Below are 22791 nucleotides of genomic sequence, written 5' to 3'. Positions count from 1 at the left end.
CAGCACCGGTTCAACCGACGGTGCATCGGTGCATACCACCGGTGTAATGACGTCAGCGTCCAGGAGAAGATTCTTTCAGCACCGGTTGAACCGGTGAGGCATCGGTGCATTGCATCGGTTCAACCGATGGTCTCTGCGTCTGCTGTCAGGACTTCAACGGCTACTTCATGTTGTGAGTGACCGGATGAACCGACGCTACCCCACCAAGAGGCATCGGTTCTTCCGGTGATACGCAGTTTTTCAGCTGACCGTTGGAGCAACGGCTACAAGACTTGGTGGCCTATATATACGCCTCACCCCGTCCATTTGAAGTGTGCTAGAGTTGCTGAACATCCCAAACACACCCAAGAACATCTCCAACCACCATAGAGCTTCATTGTACATCATATAGGCTTAAGCACACTTGTGAGAGTGCTTAGTGCTTGTAATAGGGATTAGTTCTTGCGAGAGCTCCCTTAAGAGAAGTCTTGCTGCGGCAAGCAACTTGTGATCCGTCGTGTGACCCTCCGTCTTGGTGTGGAGTGGCAACGACACTTTGTGCAGGGGAAGAGGAGGCCCCTTCCTTGGTGGAGAAGCTCCGTAGTGGATTTCGGCCGGGTGACCGAGAGAGACGGTGGCAGTGCACGAGACTCGGTGTCTTGTAGGCACTTGCCTTTGCTTGCCGGCATCGCCATTGGTGGCGTAGTGCAAGACGGTGATCGGAAGAGCCTCGGTGTCCCGTGGACGTAGGCGTTTGTGCCGAACCACGTTACATGACCGTGTCTACTCGGGAGTTTGCATCCCTCTTGCACTTACCTCTTTACTTACCGCATTACGTTTCCGCATTTACTCTATCTTGCGTACCTTTACTTTCCTAGTTAGTATGATTAGGATTGGCTAGGTTGCAAGTCTTTTAAGAGTAAGTAGAGAGTAGCATAGATAAACCATAGTCATAACTAGCATGTATAGGACGTGTTAGGTTTATCTTATGCAAGTAGTTTGAGCCCTTTGTTAAAAAGCGATTAGCGACCCTATTCACCCCCTCCCCCTCTAGGGTCGGACACCCCGGTGATCCTTTCAATTGGTATCAGAGCTTGGTCTCACACCTCTTACGAGGATTAGCCAATTCTATTGGTAAATTTGTGAGAAAGCTCGTAGGAGACCCGTCGACTTAACCGTCGAGTGAGTATCATGTCCGGGGAAGGGATGAGTACCGATAGGGCTCCTTTTTTCGATGGCACGGGATTTCCACGGTGGAAAGTGCTTATGCAAGCACATCTTCAAGCCCGGGGGCTTGATGTTTGGCGTGTCACCGAAGAGGGCAAGAAAAATGAGAATAAGGCCGAGAGACAATATGATGCTATTGCAAAATCTATTCTATTGTCTTCTCTATGTGATAGTGTGTTTAATCGTGTCTTTGCAAATGAAAATGCTCATAAGCTATGGAAGCAAATTGTCGAGAATCATGAGGGCACAAAGGATGTTGCAAATCAAAAATATCATATTCTCGGCGAGGAGCTTAGTAGCTTTAAGCAACTTCCTAATGAAAATGCTCATGACATGTACTCACGATTAAATACTCTTGTCAATGAAATTAATGCCTTAGGTCTCAATCAAGTTAAAGATGAGGACATTAACCGCAAGATCCTCCGAAGCCTTCGCAAGCCCGATTATGACATCATCAACACACTCTTGCAAAAGGAAGACTTGGTCAAGCTTACACCCAACCAAGTCATCAATCAAATCATTGCCCATGAATATAGTATGGGGATGACAAAGAAGAAAGAGCAAGAGTCCACCTCTTCTTCAAGCAAAAAGAGTCTCGCCGCCAAGCATTCATGCAAGCATCAACCAAGGCGACAAGACTCATCAAGCTCAAGTGAAGAAGAAGAAGAAGAAGAGGATGAGGAAGAAAGTGATGATGAATCAAGCTCAAGTGATGAAGAATATCCAAGGGCCGTGCTATATCATCACCGCAAGATTGCCGAGCATGTACATAAGCTCTATGAGCTTGGGTACAAAACACTCATTAAAGGGAGTGCGGTTGGGATGGAGAAGATGGCGAAGAACAAGAACAAGTCAAGAGCCCAAGCTCTCTCCGCCATCCATAAGCCCAAGAAAAGTGGTGAAAGCTCAAGTCACAAGAAAAATTCCAAGAGCTCCACCACCCATCGCCCTCGGAGATTATCACCACCACCCATGTGTCTTATGGCACTAGGTAATAACGATGTAAGTGATGACTCCTCCTCCAATGATGAATCCGATGTTGAAACCAATGAACTTTGTGAGATGATGACACTTCTCCATAATCAACAAGAATATCTCACTAAACAAAATGAAGAAATCAAAACTCTCAAGGCTAAAGAAAAACTTCATGCTTCATTTGTCTCAAGATATGAGAACTTGCTAAACAAATTCAATTTGTTAGACAATGAGCATAAAGAACTTAAAATGAAATATGAGAGTCTTGAATCTAAAAATGAATCAACATCGGATAAATCATTTCCTTGCAATATTCCTTGTGCTATCTCTATTGACAAGGTAGATGCGTCTACCTCTTGTGATCTAACCCCTTGCAATGAGAATGTGATTATAGAAACATGTGATGATCTCATTGCTAAGGAAAATGATGAGCTTAAACAAGAGGTAGAAAGGCTAATGACGGACTTGAGGTGGCTCAAAGGAAAGTACACTCAAGAGCAAGTCCAACCTTCTCAAGATAACACCTCCGCGGGCGTGAAGAAGCTTGAGAAGGGAGAAACCGTGACTTGCTTCAAGTGTCACAAAGAAGGCCACAAGTCCTACCAATGCAAGGAGAAAGAGGGCAAAGTAAAGGGCAAAGAAAATAGCAAGCCCAAGAACTTGAACAAGAACAAGAAGGCTAAGGAGATCAAGAAAAACACATCTCCATACTTGAAGGCGTCCTACAAGTACACCAAGCCCACCCACAAGAACAAGCAAAAGAGCAACCACTACATACTTGAAAAGAAGAAGAATGGCAAGGTGGTGGCTCATGTCATGGGGTGGAGAACATATGGATGGAACCAACCTTTTTGGGTGCCCAAGGATATTATTCATACCATGAATGGCTCTCAAAAGGTTTGGGTTCCTAAGACTTAGGCACCAAACAAGTGCAACGGGGGATTTGGAGGCTTAGCTTACAAGTTCAAGTGAAGGTTCAAAGCCAAAAGAAGCTAAGTAAAATTCTTGGTCATTTGTTGCCCTAGTCCCCCATAAGGTAATGATAGCTAGATTTCAATTCAAGCATCATGTAGCTCCATTGCCTTTGCTAGGATGTTTGCTTATTTTGCATCTCCTAGTGTTATATATATGGTGGGTTGCTTGTGCCATGACTCTAACCCATGAGCAACCTACATGATTTGATAAGTGTGTAGAAAGCTACACAAGGTTATCTTTCATGGTACACGGACTTCATGAGGTATGTATTTCATATGTGTACTATGAACACAAGCTATAGGGTAAACTTCCAAATTGTGTCAAAATCAATGTGCATACATTTGCTTGGTGATTCAAACACTAAATGCACACATTTAGGGGGAGTTCACTTTATAGCTTGTGATTTTGAGACTAACATGTTTTCTAGCTTATCTTTTGTAGTCTCGCGTGGAGTTAACACTCTAAGAGAATGTTTCTCACGATCAATGTGAACAAACAACTCTATAAGAGTGATTAGATAAATTGTGCTTTCATGCATATTGAGCCATGCTTATTGAACTTAAATGCTCATATCTAAGTTCATAGGCTATGTGCTCATACATTTGCTTAACCTTGGTGTACCAAGAGCTCACCTTTTAAAGACTTTCAATTGGTTGCAAGTCACTTTCAATTGGTACATGCAAGGTAATCAAAATCCCCCGGAGATATGCTAGGTTCTAAACTCATTCAATTGGTATAAATGTCAATTTCTTATCCTTTTTAGAGCTACCTCCGTGCATGATATGATCTAAGCTTTCTAGTTATAACATCTAGTTGTGCACTTGATTTTCACATTATCACTTTATGCACATACTTGTGGAAAGCTTAGCTCATGTCATGCTAGTTTCGTGATTTTGTGATCCACCATAGTAAATTCTCAATTGGTATCTTCATTGATATCATACAATTGGATCATGAGTCATGGAGCTAACTCCCTAGGATACTAATCTTCTTTTGAGCTATATTATTTTGCAAGACCTTTTTAGAAGAAAGACCTTTTTAAGTGATTTGATTCCAAAGGAGGAGAAATACCTAAGTGAATCAAGTCACGAGGGAGAATCAAAGGGGGAATCATGGCTTTAGGAGGAGGCCAAGCCATCATTGGATGGTGGAAAGCATCCAAACTACGGGGAATTTGGAGGCTTGACAAGGTTTGGATGCATGAGTAGGGATGCATCATGCAAAAGTTTTTAAATTAAAGCCAAGTTGTGGATTAAAGATTAGTAACCCAAATTCCCCTCCCCTACATATGAGGTAATGAGCAAGGTAAAAGGATGATCTCAAATTCATTTGATATCCTTCATGCATCATTGTAGCTCAATGCCTCTCTAGGAATGCATGATGTTATCTTTACAATTGGTATTTACATTTGGTATCTTTTATGCCTTCCTAGAAACATCATATGGTAGGTTGTTTTGGTACTAACTTCTTATCTAGTGCAACCTACATGGGCAAAAACCGTTGCTTCACCATGACACATATTTTCGAAAGAAAATACCAAAGTCTACAATTGGTATCAATCCTATCCTTGGTATTCATTTGGTGTCATGTTTTTCAAGTTATAGAGTTTGATCCCCATTATGTGAATTACAAGTGCATACATTTGATTAAAGTGATTCAAACACTAATGCACACATTTAGGGGGAGCTAACTCTATAGCTTGTGTTTTTGTGACTAACATGCTTTACAAGTGCTATTTGTTGTAGTCACACTCCTTTTTGTCCATATGGTAATACACTCAATCCCTCGATATCAAGATAATACACATTGCAATTAACTTTACATTTGGTATCAATGGATCAAGAAAGATTGGACAAGGGAAGAAGACCAAGCCATAACTCCCAAAAGGTTAAAGAGATAAATGATATAGGGAGGCATGGCTAGTCACCTAGAGCTATCTCCATGAATTCAATTTCTTTTGAACACTACCCCTACAAGTCACAATTGGTATTACAATGGATGTCAAGATAGGTGGTGCCACAAGTTCTGAAAAAGGGGGAGCTTGTTCAAACAATGGGAGATATGCTTAATCTAGTTGGTATAACACTCTATCACTAGTGAATTTCTTTTGCTACTAATGATCCTTGTTGCTAGTGGTTATGAAGCTTTTAGGTGTTTGATGACAAAGGGGGAGAAATGTACCCTAAAAGCAAGCAAGTGATGCCATTAGCAAGGGGGAGGAATGGAAAATGCAATGCAAAAGGATGCATGGTGATAGGGGGAGGTACTTAGTCAATGTGGGGGAGAAGTGCAATTTGATGATCCCATGGACTAAGGTACAAATTCTTTCATTGCTCATATGGTTCAAACCACACACAAGCCATTGTTCCACAATTCTTTCTACATTTGGTATCAAGGGCTTTTAAAATGAGCATTGAAATGTCATCCAAGCAAGCTAAGTAGTTTCTAACTTCTCGAATTAGTATCAATTTTATATCCTTGCAATCCATCATGCTTGCTTTGGTTGTGTTGTCATCAATCACCAAAAAGGGGGAGATTGTAGCGAAAATGGCCTCTCGTGCCATATTTCAATATAATGTTTTGGCGATTGATGACACACACAACACTTGGACTAATATGATTGTTAAAGATGACCATTCTCAGGCTTTTAGGTTCAAGTGATGACAAAGAGAAGATAGGCGTAGCTAGGCCCAAAGGGCCGCCCCTACGGGGGTTCCGCTACCCGGTTAGCGGACGGGGGTCGAGGGGGAGCCGCCCCTCGCGGGTCTCAGGGCAGCGCCCTGAAAGCTCTTCGATTCAGGAGCACCGGAAGAACCGACGCCAGGGCATCGGAGCATCCGGTGGTAGTCGGAAGAACCGACGCCATAATACCTTGGTGCAGAAGGGAATCGAAGCCAAGTCAGCCTATAGGCACCGGTTGAACCGACGGTCCAAAATAGGGCATCGGTGCATTGGGCGTCCTATGTACCAGAGACGATGTCAAGCGCCCAGGAGAAGTTTCTTCAGCACCGGTTCAACCGACGGTGCATCGGAGCATACCGTCGGTGCATTGGCCGTCCTTTGTACCAGAGACGATGTCAAGTGCCCAGGAGAAGTTTCTTCAGCACCGGTTCAACCGACGGTGCATCGGTGCATACCACCGGTGTAATGACGTCAGCGTCCAGGAGAAGATTCTTTCAGCACCGGTTGAACCGGTGAGGCATCGGTGCATTGCATCGGTTCAACCGATGGTCTCTGCGTCTGCTGTCAGGACTTCAACGGCTACTTCATGTTGTGAGTGACCGGATGAACCGACGCTACCCCACCAAGAGGCATCGGTTCTTCCGGTGATACGCAGTTTTTCAGCTGACCGTTGGAGCAACGGCTACAAGACTTGGTGGCCTATATATACGCCTCACCCCGTCCATTTGAAGTGTGCTAGAGTTGCTGAACATCCCAAACACACCCAAGAACATCTCCAACCACCATAGAGCTTCATTGTACATCATATAGGCTTAAGCACACTTGTGAGAGTGCTTAGTGCTTGTAATAGGGATTAGTTCTTGCGAGAGCTCCCTTAAGAGAAGTCTTGCTGCGGCAAGCAACTTGTGATCCGTCGTGTGACCCTCCGTCTTGGTGTGGAGTGGCAACGACACTTTGTGCAGGGGAAGAGGAGGCCCCTTCCTTGGTGGAGAAGCTCCGTAGTGGATTTCGGCCGGGTGACCGAGAGAGACGGTGGCAGTGCACGAGACTCGGTGTCTTGTAGGCACTTGCCTTTGCTTGCCGGCATCGCCATTGGTGGCGTAGTGCAAGACGGTGATCGGAAGAGCCTCGGTGTCCCGTGGACGTAGGCGTTTGTGCCGAACCACGTTACATGACCGTGTCTACTCGGGAGTTTGCATCCCTCTTGCACTTACCTCTTTACTTACCGCATTACGTTTCCGCATTTACTCTATCTTGCGTACCTTTACTTTCCTAGTTAGTATGATTAGGATTGGCTAGGTTGCAAGTCTTTTAAGAGTAAGTAGAGAGTAGCATAGATAAACCATAGTCATAACTAGCATGTATAGGACGTGTTAGGTTTATCTTATGCAAGTAGTTTGAGCCCTTTGTTAAAAAGCGATTAGCGACCCTATTCACCCCCTCCCCCTCTAGGGTCGGACACCCCGGTGATCCTTTCAACATCATATCTACAACTAGCTCCTAGCTTCTAATCGGCTCCTGGAAAAATACCAGTACCAGTATAAGCTGCACCGCCGACGCGAATCGGAAGAAGACGAGTACGAGCACCGCACGGGAAGGACGTTGGGAAGGCGCCAGGCTATACGCGACCATTGGCATTGCCCGTTCTTCAGGTATTGCTGGAACTCCGGCATGAGCCGATTGCCTACTATAGATGATTGCTTGGAGTGCAGGCCTTGAGGCCGCCAGCAGGATGAGACATCGGTGTTCCGGCGCTTGGGGCCCAGAGCACGTCAAGACAACCATGTGAGGCGACAATCCAGGGGTGATTCTGAGCCAGAAGAAGAAGACAGGTGCCATCGCCCATGGTGGTGTCCTGACGGGCTGAATCGCTCGCAGAAACGCAGAGTGCAGCGTTTGCGCAACTTGGAAAAGGCAGAAGCCAAGTACCTCGACGTGCTGAGGAAGGCGCGTCCGGATCTCGCGGAGCAAATCAGGCGACCGCGAAGGGAGGAGAGGTGTTCTCCAAGGAAGGAGTGGCGCCCCAAGCAGGCAAAAGCTGATGAGAGGCCATCGGCTGACGTGAACATGGTGTTCATGCTCCCATCGGAGTTTCGGGCACCCCAACCGGAAGAATTGGCTATCGCGCAGCTGGATCTCGGCCCGCGGCCAATCATCTTCGAGAAGCCCAAGGAGAAAAGCTACAAGCACCTGAAGGGATTGTATCTCAAGGGCCTCATCAACGGCAAGCCTGTAAATAGGATGTTGGTCGACACTAGCGCTGCAGTCAACTTGATGCCGTACTCTGTGCTGCGCCGATTGGGTCGTTCTTCTGCTGATCTGATCAAGACCAATGTGATGCTCAATGACTTCAACGGACAACCATCAGAAGCAATGGGAGTTCTTAACGTGGAGCTGACAGTTGGCCGCAAGACGATCCCGACTTCGCTCTTCATCATCAACAGCAAGAGTACATATACGGTATTGCTTGGGAGGGATTGGATCCACGCCAACTGCTGTATCCCTTCCACAATGCATCAGTACCTCATTCAATGGGATGGCGATGAAGTGGAGGTAGTCCCTGCAGATGATTCCAGCGAGGTTTCCCTTGCAGACATGAACGCGTGGGATGCGGATGGGCAAGAGCCGATCTCAGGGATCGCCCTAGAAGATTGTGATCGGATCGAAGCGACAAAAAACGGACTGAGGCTGGTCTTATCCACTGGCCTCATAGAGTAGATGCATCCTGGCATGCTGATAGAGAGGCCGGTCCCAGCGACCGGCCCCAAAAAATAGAAAAATTCCGTTTGTGTTTGGAATTCTTACATCATGTACATGCGATGGCCTGCTCTAGCAGTTGGCCACTCACCGACTATTTGGTTCTAAATGCTAATGGAAGAACAGAGGCGGCCAGCCCGTGCGGTTGGCCAAGTAAATTTTCTTGTCATCTTCCTGTGTTTGCCGCTGATCTTGTAGGCAACGAAGACTCGCCTGCCTTCGCAGCTAGTTTTTCAGACGACGGTAAACTAGGATACAGGTTCACGTCAGCTGACGATTTGGAAGAAGTTGACATCGGTCCTGTGGATAAGCCATGGCCGACATTTATCAGCAAGAAGTTGGATCCAGTTTTGCGTGAGGAGATGATTGCATTACTGAAAGAGTATCGGGACTGTTTTGCATGGGACTACACTGAAATGCCCAGTCTGGATAGAAGCATCATCGAGCATCGGCTCCCGCTCAAGAAGGGATTTCGGCTGTTTCAGCAACCAGCACGTCAGATGAAGGCCGAAGTCCTAGAGGAAGTCAAGAAAGAAATAGAGAATGAACCCAAATAAGTGTGCCTTCGGTGTATCGGCCGGTCAATTTCTGGGATTCCTGGTGCATGAACGGGGAATCGAGATCAGCCTAAAGAGTCAAGAAGCTGTGAAGACGATGAAACCACCTACTACGAAGAAAGAATTGCAGAAGCTCATCGGCAAAATCAACTTTGTCAGACGGTTTATCTCTAATCTATCTGGGCGCATTGAGCCGTTCATGGGTTTGGTGAAGATCAAATCTGATGATGAGTTTCGCTGGGGGGCAGAACAACAGCAAGCTTTCGATGAAATCAAAGAATATTTGTCAAAGTCTCCAGTGTTGGTTCCTCCTCAGCATGATAGGCCGTTTTATGTGTACCTATCCGTGGGTGACACTTCTATTGCTTCAGTGTTGATTCAGAAGCCTGACGGCCAGGAGAGAGTGTTTTTCTACCTCAGCAGATGCATGTTAGACGCCGAGACCAGGTACCCTGAAATCGAGAAGCTTTGCCTTTGCTTATACTTTACATGTACAAAGCTTCGTCATATTTTGCTCTCGGCGGAAACAATTGTTATATGCAAATCGGATGTCATAAAGCACATGCTGTCGGCTCCTGTCCTGAAGGGCCGATTTGGAAAATGGATGTTTGCATTGTCAGAGTTCGATATCCGATATCAGCCTGCAAAAGCAGTCAAGGGACAAGCACTGGCGGATCTTGTTGCGGACAGGATCAGCACTGATATTGCCGCGGTATTTATCCGTGCTTGGGCTATGTTCTTTGACGGATCGGCTTGTGATGATGGGTGCGGTGTGGGAATTCTGTTGGTCTCGCCTCGTGGGGCGACTTATTCCTTTTCCATCAGAATGACTGCCCCATGCACCAATAATTTGGTGGAATATGAAGCCGTTCGCAAAGGGATGGAACTACTCCTCGAAGCTGGAGCAGAAGCGGTGGAAATTTTTGGGGACTCAAAATTGGTGATTTCTCAGCTCACGGAGGAATATAGATGTGAGAGCGAGGCTCTTTTCCTGATATGGGTGCAGTGCTGTGAGTTGATGTCACGATTCAGGTACATTAATTTCCACTGGATACGCAGGACTCTGAATAATGAAGCCAATGATTTGGCACAAATGGCTTCTGGCTACAAGGAAACAGCCGATGGAGTCGACGTAGAGGTTCAGTTTCTGGAACCTGGAGACTGGAGAGCCGATATCTTCAATTACTTGAAGGATTCGGCTCGGGGGGCACCCAGAAGGATAAGACTCAAGGCCATGAAGTACGTTCTGATAGGGGATGACATGTTCTACAGGACCTTGGAAGGAGTACTGCTCAAATGTCTGGGACCTTCAGAGTCAAATCGGCTCTTGCATGAGGTTCATGAAGGAGCCTGCGGTAGTCACCAATCGGCTCGTAAGATGAAATGGCTGATTAGGCGATCGGGTTATTACTGGCCCACTATGCTTGAAGATTGTTTCAAATATTACAAGGGATGTCAAGCATGTCAGAGGTTTGGCAAAATTCAGATAGTGCCAGCATCAGTGATCAATCCTATCATCAAACCCTGGCCATTCAGAGGTTGGGGCATGGACATGATTGGACAGATCAACTCGTCGTCTAGCAAGGGTCACCAATGGGTCTTAGCTGCCACAGATTATTTCACAAAGTGGGTAGAGGCAGTGCCCATGAGGTCGGTAGCATCGAGAGATGTGATCAGCTTTGTCAAAGAACACATCATCCACAGATTTGGGATCCCTCAGACCATTACGACCGATGGAGGATCGGTCTTTATATCAGAGGAGTTCAGAAAGTTTGCTGATGACATGGGGATTAAGCTGATTAGATCATCTCCGTATTATGCCCAAGCTAATGGACAGGCTGAAGCATCCAACCAGAGCCTTATCAAGCTCATAAAAAGGAAGATTGATGAATATCCTAGGCGCTGGCATGAGGTGTTATCAGAAGCTTTGTGGGCATATCGTATTTTGTGTCATGGGTCCACCAAGACGTCGCCGTACCATCTAGTCTACGGCCAGGACGCTGTGCTATCATGGGAAATCACGGCTGGATCAAGGCGTGTTGAGTTTCAGAATGATCTATCTGCCGAACAGTATGCAGCCCTGATGAACGATAATGTGAAGGACCTGACAGAGCTAAGGCTTTGGTCGCTGGAAAAAATCAAAGAGAACAAAGCTAAAGTTGCCCGTGCAAAAAAAAAAAGAGTCATGAAAGGCCAACACGTTGAGTTGGCCAGTAAAAAAAAGAGTCATGAAAGGCCAACACGTTGAGTTGGCCAGTAAAAAAAATCATGAAAGGCCAACACGTTGGGTTGGCCAGTAAAAAAAAATCATGACAGGCCAACACTTTGAGTTGGCTAGTGAAATATGTGAAAAGCGAACAGCCGATGTGTGACCATCGACTTAAGATGTTTTTAAAGAACAGTTACAAGTCTCAAGTTAACAGGCAGTACTAATTCTCTCTTGAGCATATCTACCGGTTCAGGAACTCTTCTATGGCATGGATGGCTTCAGTTCGGACAGTGTCTGCTCGTGCTATAATTGCTTCGTCATCCTTGTCGTCGCCTGTGATTATCAGCCGACTGAAGGTGCTGATTTCTGCAAACTCTGCTTGTATCTGCTTGGCTATTTCCTGGGTTTCTTGTTTGGAGTTTGCAATGGAGATTTCTTCGGCCTGGATAAGTTCTTTGGTGATGTGGACCTTCTCTTCAAGTTCCGCCAGTTCTTTCTTCAGGAGGTCGAGTTGATTCATGTTGGCAGACACGTCAGCTTTGATATCTAGAGTTGCCTTTTTCTGGTTGAGGGCCTTGCACTTTTGGGTAATGTCAGCTTTCAGAGAAGCTTGTGAGCGAGGTGCTTCCATCCTCTGTTGTGCTTTACTGACTTCTATCCGAAAAAATGGGAGGTTGCTAGCTGACCAGAGCTTGATTTGCAATGGTTCCGGGAGTTGGGGTTCTATTTGCTCGAAGATGTTCTTTATTTTGCTGGAATCGTCAACCAGAGCGGTGATTGGAGCAGATAGGAGATCCCTGATGAGTCGAAGCTGATGTGTCAAGTTAGCCGATTGCTGCAGAAATAATGTTTCTGCTCCGGGGACAATCAGACCCATTGATGCCGGGTCGAAGGAAAGCAAACCTGAAATGTCAAAGCTCTATGGACATCTCTGGAGTTAGAACAATATGCATCCATGAAGCTATCGGTTCATTCAGAGTTGGTTTTGTAATGTCACCTGTTCTGGAGAAGAAGTGTTGGTCGGTTCAGGAGCAATCGTCCTATCAGAGCTGGTGTTAGCGTCAAGAGCATCGACTGTATCAGCTTGTTCTTCGTTTGTATCCATCAATGCATCAGGAGTTGCAGCCATCTCATGTTGATTCAGGCCTTCTACATTGGAGGTTTCTTCAGCTGCATCCTGGAAATAGAATTATAGTCAACCAAGATACATATGTATGATATAAGTTCTTGAATGATGAGTTACCTGGTTGGTGTTGTACTCTGATGGACTTAGAGGGGATGGTACTGGTTTCTTGATGATTCGCTTCGTGATCATCTTTCTTTTCTTGGTCAAGACTCGGGGGGCAATGCTTGCAGAAGTTTGTCTTCCCTTGGAAGCCGACTGGAGTAAGTCTGGCTGAACAGTCATTATCACTTTCTTCATTGGTGGTGATCCTTTGCAAAAGAGTACATTAGGAGCAGTTGGAAGGAAGTGAAATGGCTCCCCAGTGCTAGTCATGGGTTCTGGACCATCTTGTTGCTGCTGACAGGATGAGCAGGTTTAGCCAAGAGAAAGGGATAGAGGACTTAGGAGGAATAAAATGCATAAGTTCAGTACCTCTTCCTCGAGGATTACATATTCAGGATCGATTTGGTGTAGTCGAGGACCTAGAGCCTTTCTGAAGACATGAGTTTTCCACATGTTCCACCAAGTATCAAAGCCGATTGATGAGGAGGTGAAAGACAAATCGGCTGGTATTGAAATGTGGAGATTGTCAAACATGCTGTAGCATCTCGAGCTGGTGAGACCATCAGGCAGATCGGCTCTGCTCTCCACCAAGTGGTGAATATGGAAGTGGGGAGGGACCTGTCCTAGGCCAAATTGCCGAGCTGCTATGACTGGTTGGTAAGATTCATAGCCTGGCTTGATGATACTATTAGAAGTGCTGATGCCAACAGGAAGGAAGCTAGGTCGAATCATCAAAGAATATAGATGCCGAGTGTTGTTGTCATCGGCAAAGTTATCTAATCTAAAGGCGGTTGGGTTCTCAAAGGATTCAGATTCAGTAAAAGAGAAGTAGAGGGGATTATCTAGTCCTTTGTAGAAGACTCTGAACCAGTTTACTGCATATGCTGAATTCAGTTTACTGCCGGGGAGACTGAATAAAGCTTGGCCATAACTAGTACATCTAATTGGTTTGCCATTCTCATAAGGAAAGGAGTTCTTGGTTAGGCTTTGGAAGTTGGGAATATGGTGCTGGAAGTACAGTTGTGCCCACAACTGAATAAACCACCAAAGGCCTCCAGTTCTCAGTTTCTTGTGATTGAGCAAGTTAGATGTCATTAGATGGAGATATCTGTATGTTTCTCCGAGAAAAAGATTGCCTAGGCCGGTGTGATTACCATGGGCCAGGTGATAAGCCAAGGGGAGATAGTTCTTAGTTGGAGCTAAAGAAGGACCACAGAAGATGAAGTGTTCTAGCCAAAGATTTAAGAAGGCTGTGTGTTCCTTCTCAGTCACTGGACCTTTTGTTTTCATGTGCTGACTCATGTAAGTACTCCAGTTTGTGCAGTTAACTTTGGAAGAAAGCTTGAAGGGGACTTCTGCCATTTTGTGAGCAGCAGGATTAGGAGAGCTAATGTCTAGTCCAGTGATCATGGTAACATCTAGCAGAGTGGGAGTCATGGGTCCATGACCAAAGAGGAAACAATTCAGAGCATCGGACCAGAAATAGCCGATAGTTTTTAGAAGATTTTCATCTTTGTCAAGGGGGGTGACAGTGATAAACTAAGTGCATCGGCTATGTTCAAATCTTGCCATAAGGGCATGTGAGCTTTTGCTACTCTGTTGTACCATGTAATCCAGCTCTCAGGTGGATTAGGCCAGGCTCTTAAGCAGTCGGCCCAGAGATTCAAATCGATGTTTTGGCTCATAAAAGGAATCCTATTTGCTTCACAAGAGATCAAATCTATGGGGTTTTCATGGGTTTGGGGGCCAAGACAGAAAGATTTTGGATTAGAGGGATGCAGCAAAAGGATGTCTGACACCTGAAGTTCAGAATTTCAGAATTATGCGTATGGTGTCATGTTTCGAAGTTTCAGTTTCAGAAACTTGGTAAGCTGAAGAAAATTAAAGGTTTAGGCCGAATATTACCTTCAGGCCGCAGATTGCCGTATCATCGGTTGCAGAGCTTGTCGTCCGAGTTGCAGAATCTGCAATGGTACAGATCTGTTGACTTAGGGTTTGCTTGTTGTGGGCTCTGATTCGAATTCCGGCTGCTTGGAGGGTTCTTGCTTGGATTTGTAGAGCTTGGTTTTCGAATTGCACTCGAATTTGAGGATTTGTCAAGTTCGGTTCAGGCTGGAAGTATTATTCTTCTGCGGGTTGCTTCTAGTTCGAATTTCGTCGGCTCTTGGATATTTATGGAAGCCTGATGCATTGCCAACGGCTTTTTGGAAGGTAAATGAAGACACGGAATTGGGGAAACTCGATTTCATTAAAAAGAAGTTTATTACAAAGAAAGCCGATTTTACAAAGGAATCAATCCTTCGGCTTTATGATCCTATGATGCTACCTACATCTACCAGTCGTAGGTGTCTGAACACCTACGGCGCTTCGGGCTTCGTGACGGTGCGTCTCCATCATCGTCATCATCATCGTCGTCGTCGTCGCTGCTACCATCGCTGCTGTCATCGGCACTGCTGCTGCTGCTTCGTCCGCCGCTGCTGCTGCTGCTTCCTTCTTCGCTCCCCTCCGAGGGGGCCTTGAGGAATTGGTGGGGGTTTCCTCCCGCCACCGTGTCGTCACTGGAGGAAGAGCCGATTTCTTCAGAGGAGTCGGCTCCTTCCCAGGAAAAGGCATCGTCTTTGCCGCTCTCCAGTTCCTCCTGGAATAGGAACTACAGGTCTTCCTCTCCTTCAGTTGTGGGCTCGTCCTCCTCGGAGGCGACCCCGAAGTCGAACTCCTCTGCGTCCCAGTGCAGAGGAGCCAGCGCCTCGTAGGCCGCTGTTGGGTCCCACTCGGGGGTCGGCTCTCGGCTCTCTGGGATAGAGTCGATGGAGGAGGCCGAGAGGAAGGAAGAAGAAGAAGAAGGGGAAGAGGAAGAAGAAGAAGAGTCTCCGAAGGAGTTGGAGCCGGAGGAGGAAGAGATGGCCATGGCTGTTGGAGGATTGGGGTGGTTTCTGTGCTACTGGCATTGGGAAGAAGAAGGAGTTTTGCTGTGAAGAAGAGCCGATGCAGAGGGAGGTTAAATAGTGAAAAGGTAGAAGATGGATCGGCAGTTTCACATTCTACGAGGAGCCAGTTGCAGAGACGTTGCGTCTTCTTTGGTAGTTGTAGTATGGTTAATGAGCCATTCTACGAGGAGCCAGTTGCAGAGACGAGGAGCCAGTTTCACATTCTACAAGATGAAGCGACGGATTGGTTTTGGAATTATCATTGCCAAAACCAGGGGGGCATGTGTTATCGCCATAAATTAACAGGGTTAATTTATGGGCCGAAAGCAAGATGGGCTTAAAGCAGAAGATTGAGGAAGGCTTGTAAATCGGCTCCTGCGTGAGCATATGGGCCACATTGGCCGTGTATCCTTAGATTTAGTTTAAGATCAGAGATAGAGTCCAATCAGGACAAGATTAGTTTAGATTGTTTCCCAAGTCTCCGGACTATAAATATGTATCCTTTGTTATTCATGAAGGAGAGCGTCATCACGTCTCACAAACAACAACTCTCAGCGCATCGCCACCCCTAATCCTAGGGTTTTCATCCAAGCGCCATGCTGCCCTGATCGCTTCTTGCGATCAGGGCAGCGTAGTTCTTGCTTTTACCTTGGTATTACTCGTACTGAAGTGTTTTTGATGGCGAGTAATACTAGTTATCCTGATGTTCGTAGCATGGCTTTTGAGTAGATCTGTTATGCTTCGTTGCTTATCATCTACGAATATCATGTTGTCTCTGTGCTGTCACATTTTAATCTTATGCTAGTTCTTGTTGCATAGAATTAGTCGCACAGAGGCAACACCCTGCTTCTTTTATGTTTAGTAGATCTGATCTGTTATGGTTTGCTCTTATCTTAGGAGTTGGCGTAATATCTGCTAGGTTAGGCCTTGCAAACGGATTGGATGATCCGGTGGTGTAGTAGATGCTTTATCTTGGCCTTAATAGGGATTGTTCCGGGAATCGGCTCTTCCTAGTTCTTAGGCCTCTGTTTTTAGTTATGGTCTAGTTGTCTGCTATGTTCATTAGGCCTAGTCACGCGTAGGATGTTCCGATCTAACAGTGAAGCTTTTACCATCGTGGATTAGATTAGCTAGATTTAATTGAAGCAGCTTTACAGTTATTCGCTTTATTCATCGACATCTGGATGGATACAGATCCGATCTGACACCGGGACTCGATCGGCTCTTTAAAGCCGATGCAAGAGTCGTCCCGGGGAGCCGACCACGGCTCGGACTTATGTTTACACGTGTCTTTGTATGCAGGAAACTATTCGGAGCACGTCTACACCCTCCTGATCGGGTATAGGTCAGGTGGCACGCCCGGTTTTCCACAAAACCTCCAGGCGCGTGACGGAATTGCGGGCCATCGACGAGGCAGCAGTGCCTGCCAGCGCCACAGCAACCTCCCGGCTCTTCGTGTTGCCCGTCGCTACTCGCCGGTGGGTTTCGACCGACAACAGGACCACACTGGAGATCCATTCTGCATACCTACATGGCCTGATGAACCCTGCGTCCAACATCTTTTGCACCTCTTTCTTGACCTCCTCCAAGACTTCAGCCTTCATCTGCCTTGCTCGTTGTTGAAATGGACAAAATCCTTTCTTAAGCGGGAGCCGATGTTCGACGATGCTTCTATCCAGACTAGGCATTTCAGTATAATCCCATGCGAAACAATCCCGGTATTCCCTCAACAGTGCTATCATCGGCTCACGCAGGCTCGGGTCTAGCTTCTTGATGATAAATGTTGGTCGCGGCTTACCCCCGGGACCGATATCAACTTCCTCCAAATCGTCAGCTGATGTAAACTCGTACCCCAACTTGCCATCGCCTGTAAAATCGACTGTGGACGCAGGCGACTCGTCATCATCTACCACGTCGACAGCAAACACGGGGAGATGACAAAAGAAAATTTTCGGCCGACCGCACGGGCTGGTCGTCTCTATATTACCCCTCGAAACTGAATGCTCATTAACTAACCAATTGCCAGAGCAGGCTAAAGTCTGTCCGCAATGTAACAGTTTCGACTCTAAACAATAATTGTCTATTTTTTGGGGCCGGTCGCTGGGACTGGCCTCTCTAAACCCGCTAGGCTCCATAGCGTGCCAGGATGTATTTATTCTGTGAGGCCAGTGGATAAGACCAGCCTCAATCCGTTTTTTATCGCTTCGATCCGATCACAGTCTTCCAGCGCGGTCCCTGAGATCAGCTCTTGCTCTTTCGCGTCCCAGGCGTTCATGTCTGCGAGCGAAACCTCGCTAGAGTCATCTGCACGGACCACCTCCACTTCATCGTCATCCCATTGGACCAAACACTGGTGCATCGTGGAAGGAACACAACAATTGGCGTGAATCCAATCCCTCCCAAGCAGCACTGTGTACGTGCTCTAACTGTTGACAATGAAGAACGAAGTTGGGACGGTCTTACGGCCAACTGTCAACTCCACATTGAGGACGCCCTGTGCCTCCGATGGCTGGCTGTTGAAATCATTGAGCATCACGTTGGTCTTGATAAGATCAGCAGCAGAACAACCCAATCGGCGCAATACTGAGTATGGCATTAGATTGACTGCGGCGCAAGTGTCGACCAACATCCTGTTCACAGGCTTGCCGTCGATGAGGCCCTTGAGATATAATCCCTTCAGGTGCTTGTAGCTTTTCTCCTTAGGCTTCTCGAAGATGATCGGCTGTGGGCCAAGATCCAGCTGCGCGACGGCCAATTCCTCCGGTTGGGGCGCCCGAAACTCCGACGGGAGCACGAACACCATATTCACATCAGCCGATGGCTTTTCATCGGCTCTTGGCTGCTTGGGGCACCACTCCCTCCTTGGAGGGCGCCTTTCCACCCTTCGCGGGGTGCCTGACTTGCTCCGTGAGATCCGGACGCGCTTTCCTCAGCACGTCGAGGTACCTTGCTTCTGCCTCCTCGAGATTGCATAAGTGCTGCACTCTGCGCTTCTGTGAGCGGCTGAGCCCGTCAGGACACCATCGTGGACGATGATACTTATCTTCCCCTTTTATCTCAAAATCATCCCTGGATGGCCGCTCAATATGGTCGTCGTGACGTGCTTTGGGCTCCAAGCGCTGCAACACCGACGTCTCGCCTGGCTGGCGTCCCCGAGGCCTACACTCCATGCAATCATCGATAGTAGACAATCGGCTCATGTCGGAATTCCAACAGTACCTGAAGAATGGGCAATGCCAGTGGTCGCGTATAGCCTGGCGCCTCCCCAGCGTCCACCCTGTGCGGTGCTCATACTCCTCTTCCGATTCATATCGGCGGCGCAACTTGTACTGATACTGGTATTTTTCTAGAAGCTGATTGGAAGCTGGGAGTTGATTGCGGATGTGACGCACTTGTTCTTTAGTAACATATTGCTGCTCCGGCTCGTCTTCATCCTGGGGCCATTTGCCAGAAGCGGCCTCTTTTCTCTGCTCGTCACGGCGGTGCATGGGTCCCGCCATGTTAATTTGGAACGCCAAGTTCTGGCCCTCAGGTCTAAAATCCGACAGCTCCACCACATTAGCTTGTGGGAATGGTTGACTGTCCACCTTCATCGTGTGTTGGGCCAGAATTAATCGGCCTTGCTCGATAGCCGATTGGATCTGCCGACGCAGCTCCTTGCAGTCATTCGTGGCATGGGTGAACGAGTGGTGCCACTTGCAGTACAGCCTCCCTTGCAGCTCTTGTGTCATTGGCAGCTTGTGATTCTCTGGGAGCTTCAACTGCTTTTCCTTGAGCAGTAAGTCGAATATCTACTCTGCCTTGGCCACATCAAAATCAAAGCCCTTCACAAACCCCTTCTGTTTGACCCACTTGCACGGGACGGGGTTTGCCCCCCGGGTCCACACTGCCACAGCCACTTCTTGTTCCCCGCTAGAATCATCAGAATCATCTGCTTGGGCCATATTGACATGGCACTTGAATTTTTCCTGGTACAGCTCAGGGTGATAGTGTTCATACATCGTGAGCTTCTGTACCATGTGCGCTAGAGAGGTGAATTCCAACTGAAAAGCCAGATCCTTGATCGGCTTAGTGAGCCCTAGAACTACCAAATCGACTGCCTCCTTTTCATCGATTCTTAACCTCTCTGAAGCGCTGCACGTACTCCGACACACTTTCCCCTCACTTCTGCTTGACTTGGGCGAGGTCGGCAATCCCGGCTTCAACAGCCTCTGAGTGATACTGGGTGTGGAATTGATCTTCTAGCTGCCTCCAAGTGCGGATCGAACCTGGGGCCAATGATGTGTACCATCCAAAGGCTGGGCCTGTGAGAGACTGACAGAAGAACCGGACCCTCAGAGGATCCGATACCGAAATCATCCCGAGCTGAGTTAGGTATCGGCTCACATACTCGATGGAGCTGGCCCCTTCTGACCCGCTGAACTTGGTGAACTCCGGGAGCCGATACTTGGGTGGTAACGGGATCAAGTCGTATTCACTTGGGTACGGCTTGGAATAGCCTATTGCCTTTCTCTTGGGCAGAATGCTGAACTGATCCCTTAGTATTGCGCTGATCTGATCCACACTAAGAACTCCTAGGGGCCGAGGGCTCAGCACTCGGCCCGGTAGCGTACTTCGCTAGCCATGCATGTTTCTCCGCATCTGCCCCTGAAGCTCCTGTACCCGCCAACTGTCCCGCGCGTGTTGGACTGATGCTGTCAGGTATGTACATGCACGTGTAGCTGTGCGGGATCTCCTTAGGCAGCTCGCTCAGGAACTGGCCGTCCCCGGGATCTCTGCCGATCTTGTAGACGACGTAGATCAGCGAACTCTGCGGCCCTGGAGTTGTGAGCGAGTATGGCAATGGCAGCCTAGACTGAAGTGGGGCTTCTCCCCTGTGACTCCCCAAGATTGGTCTTGATGGGGAGTACTGGTTCTTGATCACCTCCTAGACGACATGATGTGCCACACGCTCGAGCTCATACACCAGGCTTTCTGAGTGCCGATGAAGCGTGTGAGCCACCATGTAGTTCATCTCCTGGCGCAGGGCTCTGGTGCGCTCCTCTGATGGTACGGACAAGTCAATGTTGTCGAGAGCGCCTTCGGGTGAGAACCCCTTCTACCTGATGTCGTGGTTGTGGGTCCTCTCGAAAGAGCCGATGAGATCGGCTTCTAACTGAGCTTTGACCTCATCGTATTTCTGCTTGGGCTTGGGGGTCAGTTCTTCATACGTGACGGGGCTGGTGACCGGCGCTTGGCTCTGAGGTCCAGTTATTCCGGCGGTGGACGTTGTTGCTGATGAGTGTCCCACTGGGCGTGCCAGAATGTGTTGTCGGTCAAAACCCACCGGCGAGTAGTGACAGGCAACACGAGGAAAGGGAGGCTGCCGGGGGGCCGGCTGGCACCGGTCCCTCGGTCAACGGCCCAGATCCTGGCACACGCCGTCGCTTCCGAAGATGCAGGGCGTGCCACCTGATCTATACCCGATCAGGAGGGTGCGAACATGCCTTTGATGATTTGCCTACAAGAACAGACACGTATAAACATTAGTCCAAGCCGTGGTCGGCTCCCCGGGACGACTCTTGCATCGGCTTCAAAGAGCCGATCAAGTCCCGATGTCAGATTGGATCTACATATCCAAATGGTAATGGATAAAGCAAATAACTGCAAAAACTGCTTCAATTAAATCTAGCTAATCTAATCCACGATGGTAAAAGCTTCACTGCTAGATCGGAACATCCAACACGTAGTTAGGCCTAACGAGCATAAAAGATAACCGAACCTTGACTAGAAAAGAGGCCTAAGAACAAGCGAAAGCCGATTCCCAGATCAATCCCTATTAAGATCAAAGCAAAGCATCTAATAAATCGCCGTATCGTCCAACCCGTTTGCAAGGCCTAAACTAGCAGATATTACGCCAATTCTTAAGTATAAGAACTAACCATAACAGATTAGATCTACTAGATAAAAAAGGAGCAGAGTGTCATCTCTACGCGACTAATTCCATGCAACGAGAATTAGTATCAGATTAAAACATGATCGCACAGAGATGACATGATGTTCGTAGATGATAAGCAACAAAAGCACGATGAATCTACTAAAAATCATGCTACAAAAATCAGGATAACTAGCACTACTCGCCATCAAAAACGCTTCAGTACGAGTAATACCAAGGTAAAAGCAAGAACAACGCTGCCCTAATCGCAAGAAGCGATCAGGGCAGCATGGCGCTTACTTGGATGAAACCCTAGAATTAGGGGTGGCGGTGCGCCGAGAGTTGTTGTTTGCAAAATGTGATGACGTTCTCTTTGACAAATGTCATAGAGTACATATTTATAGTCCAGAGACTTGGACAACAATCTAAACTAACGTGTACATATCGGACTCTATCTCTAACTCAAACAGAACTAAATCTAAAGATACATGGCCCACATGGCCCAAACGCTCACGCAGGAGCTGATTCGAAAGCCTCCTTTAATTTCTTCATTAATCCCAACTCACTCGCGGCCCATTAATTAACCTGTTAATTTATGGCCATAACAAGCACATGCATACCAAGACGATCGGATTTAAACTTTGCATCCTTACTTTGGCTTTCTTGAGCCAAAGCCTTTTGCAACACTTTATTAACGGTAAGAAACTCATATCCTTCTAATCTTTCTCTAATATGAGTCCTCAAACCATTAAGAACTAATTCGGCAAGATCTTTTTCAGAAATAACCAAGCTATAACATCGGTTTTTTGTATCTCTAAATCTTCTAACATATTCAGCAACAGACTCATCATGCTTTTGCTTAACCGATGTTAAATGACATAGCCTCAATTCATTATCATCTCTAATTGAGACCATGTTTGGATGGAATTAGGAGCTAATGCTGAAAACCATGAAAAAGCAGTACCAGATAATGACAAAGGGAACATTCTAATTTTTAAATGATCAAGACTACCATAGATTCCCATTTGTGCATTAAACTGACTAAGATGCTCCCATGTAGTCCTACTATCCTCCCCGGTGAATTTAATAAATTCAGGCCCCTTGAAATTCTGAGGATATGGTATGGAATCAAAACTCTCAGGATAAGGTTTTTGACAAATAAGAGTTTTGTCTTTGAGCTCTATGCTGAAAGATTCTTTAAACATGACAGCCAAATCTTTCTTATGCTTCTCAAGTATTTGATTAAAATAATAATCATTTGGCCTTTGAACATTGGTACTAGAATTATTCGGCATTTGTGGTGCATGATTCGGCTATGTATATGGTGTTTGCTGCGAATAACCATTGTTTGGCATTGCACC

The sequence above is a fragment of the Panicum virgatum genome, chromosome 8N (assembly GCF_016808335.1).
Source record: "Panicum virgatum strain AP13 chromosome 8N, P.virgatum_v5, whole genome shotgun sequence".
In the NCBI taxonomy this organism is placed as follows: domain Eukaryota; kingdom Viridiplantae; phylum Streptophyta; class Magnoliopsida; order Poales; family Poaceae; genus Panicum; species Panicum virgatum.
The sequence above is the reverse complement of the archived record's forward strand: the minus strand, read 5'-3'. Positions refer to the sequence as shown.